The sequence below is a fragment of the Malus sylvestris genome, chromosome 14 (genome assembly GCF_916048215.2).
Source record: "Malus sylvestris chromosome 14, drMalSylv7.2, whole genome shotgun sequence".
Classification (NCBI taxonomy): Eukaryota; Viridiplantae; Streptophyta; class Magnoliopsida; order Rosales; family Rosaceae; genus Malus; species Malus sylvestris.
In genome coordinates, this window is record NC_062273.1 from 9,003,932 (window position 1) to 9,007,268 (window position 3,337).

Genomic DNA, 3,337 nt, shown 5'->3' on the forward strand with positions numbered 1-3,337 from the left:
TGAGAGATCTTAGGTTTAATTCTCATCAAAAGCGAATTTGAACCTCATTAATACTAGCTCATCATGAGGCCACCCCCTTCTATTTAGTGTACTCGTTTGTTAAAAATAAAAAATAAAAATAAAAAACCTAGACTGCAATCTCATGGGGCACTATACTACGTAGAAGGAATATCCCATAAAAGTTTTGTTCCTTCTGTGTTCTTCATGGGAATATAATGTATGTTTATTATTTTAGAAAATTACATTTTTTTTATATAAGGAATTTTACATACCAAGAGTTGGATTGCCAGAGAAAGAGAATAGGAACAAAACTAAAAGTGTAAATTACATTTTACCCCACTCTATTTATCACAATTATACTAACCATTTTTTGTTACACAAATCCACTAAAAATGCATTAGCCTCAACCCACCAACCAAATGAAGAAATAGTCATTCCATGAATAGCCAAAAAAATACAAAAAACAAAAAACGAAAGATATTCATCATAAAAAAGGGAATAGATAAACAAACAGTTAAGGCTGTTTCATGTAAGTTAGTGTGCTTTACTATTCTTAATCATACATTCTTCTTTTTTATCTCTATAAATTAAAGAGCAAGGAGCAACATTGAGGAGAACACAAAATAATATAATTTATTTCTTAATTTGGATATAAATATTTTTCTTGTCATGGCTAAATCCAGTTCATCAATGAGCAGAGGATCTTATATGATTTCCATAGTACTTGTACTAGGGCAACTAATGGCTAGCTTTGAAACTACATGTATCTCTCTCTTTCCATCTCTCATACTTCAAAACTAGGGTTCTATATATGGCAGTCGACGTAAGTAAGATTGTTTTGACGACTTGTTTTAACGCACTACTTGTTATCAATTAGGAACATCATGTTATCCCATAAAAACAATAATAACTTAGGAAAACTAATGAAAAGAGCTTGAAAACTTTGAGTTTTAATCAAAAGGACAAAAAGATGTTGTAAATGAATAATACCATAATGATTTTTTAGAGTAAAAATGTCATTTTCGTTAAAAGTAAACAATACTATGAGTGTTTCGTTAAAACTCTAATAATTTTTTGTTCTTTCAAATCTAGGTGCCCAAATTAGTGTATGTAATGGAATGATTGGCGATGACCTACCAACCCAAGCAGAAGTTATTGATCTCTACAAAACATATAAAATCCAGAGAATGAGACTCTATGATCCAAACCAAGCTGCTTTGGGAGCCCTTAGAAACTCTAATATTGAGCTCTTGCTAGGCGTGCCAAATGACAACCTTCAAAACCTTGCTTCAAGCCAAGCCAATGCAAACACATGGGTGCAAAACAATGTGAGAAACTATGCCAATGTAAGATTCAAATACATTGCGGTACGAAATGAAGTCAAGCCCTCAAATTCGTTTGCCCGATTTCTGGTCCTAGCAATGCGAAATATAGAGAAGGCGATTTCTCTTGCTGACCTTGCCAAACAAATAAAAGTTTCCACTGCCATAGGCACTGGGGTACTTGGAGAAGCCTATCCTCCGTCAAATTGCTCATTCAAGTCTGAATATAGCTTACTTTTGCAACCCATTATCCGTTTCCTCGTGAATCACATTTCACCATTACTTGTTAACTTGTACCCGTATTTTAGTTACAGCAGCAACACTCGTGATATTCGTCTTGATTATGCTATTTTCACATCTCCATCAATTGTGGTACAACATGGAAAATTTGGTTATGATAATCTTTTCGATGCCATTTTGGATGGTGTTTATGCTGCCCTTGAGAAGGTTGGAGGAGGGTCCTTGGAAATTGTTGTATCAGAGACGGGCTGGCCATCAGCTGGTGGAACGGAAACGATAATTGATAATGCAAAGACATATTACTCACACTTGATTTAACATATGAAAACAAGGACTCCAAGAAGCCCAGGAAAACCCATAGAAACTTACATCTTTGCCATGTTTGATGAAAATCAAAAGACACCAGAACTTGAGAAACGTTGGGGGGTTTTTTCTCCCAAAAAACAGCCTAAATACCCAATTATTTTCAATTGACCATAGCTAGGTAAATGTACATTATGACAATGAAGAGTTACCATGTATCATGTACCCAAAAGCGTCATGTACGACCAAATAGTCTTAATAAAATTATCAAAAAAAATTCTCTATTATTTTGTATGTCGTGTTTAATTATAGGGTAAAAGATTGTTTACTACCCTCATGTTTTGTGGTTTTCAACATTTAGTACATCAAATTTTTTTTGTCTTAGATTCATACCTAAAGTGTAAATTTTGGGACAGTCTCATAAATCCGTTAGTCAAATTGTTAAATTTGCCGTTAATTGTGATGTGGCGCCATGATTGGGCGCCACGTGTCAACCATGTTTTTTTTTTCTTCTTTTTTTCTTTTTTCTGCAATTTTTTTTCTTCTTCCTCCTTCCCCTTCTTCTCCTTCTTCCTTCTTCTTCTTCTTCCTCCAAATCTGGGGAAGTTTTTTTTTTTTTTTTTCTTCTTTCTTCTTCTTCCTCCTTTTTCCTCCTTCTTTCTTCTTCTTCTTTTTCTTCCTCCGACTGCAACCTTTTTTTTTTTCTTCCTCCTTCCTTCCCTTTCTTCCTTCTTCTTCCTTCTTCCTTCTTCTTCTTCTTCCTCAAATCTGGGGAAGATGAAGGTTTTTTTTTTTTTTTTTTTGAGGAAGATGAAGAAGAAGGAGGAAGGAAGAAGGAGAGGAAGGAGGAAGAAGGAGGAAGAAGAAGAAGGAAGAAAAAAAAAAGTTGCAGTCGAAAGAAGAAGAAGAAGAAGGAAGAAGAAGGAGGAAGGAGGAAGAAGAAGAAAGAAGAAAGAAGAAAAAAAAACACCTTCATCTTCCCTAGATTTGGAGGTAGAAGAAGGAAGAAGAAGAAGAAGGGGAAGGAAGAAGGAGGAAGAAAAAAAAAAACCTTCATCTTCCCCAGATTCGGAGGAAAAAGAAGAAGAAGAAGAAGAAGGAAGAAGAATGAAGATTGAGAAGAAGGGGAAGGAAGAAGGAGAAAGAGGAAGAAAAAAAAAAAGAAAGAAGTTACAGTCGGAGGAAGAAGAAGAAGAAGAAAGAGGAAGAAGGAGGAAGAAGAAGAAAAAAGAAAAAAAAAAAATTCCCCAGATTCGGAGAAGGAAGAAGAAGGAAGAAGAAGGAAGAAGAAGGAAGAAGGAAGAAGGAAGAAGGAAGAAGGAAGAAGGAGAAGAAGGGGAAGAAAAGAAAAAAAAAGAAAAAAAAACGTGGATGACACGTGGCGCCATGATTGGGCGCCACGTCACAATTAACGGCAGATTTAACAGTTTGACTAACGGATGTATGAGACTGTCCCAAAATTTACACTTTAG

At 35.2% G+C, this 3,337-nt stretch overlaps 1 pseudogene; it reads left to right on the forward strand.

Annotated features, from left to right (window-relative positions):
• The first annotated feature begins 669 nt into the window (after positions 1-669).
• On the forward strand, positions 670-2,036 carry LOC126600474 (glucan endo-1,3-beta-glucosidase, basic isoform-like; annotated as a pseudogene).
• Positions 2,037-3,337: the final 1,301 nt, after the last annotated feature.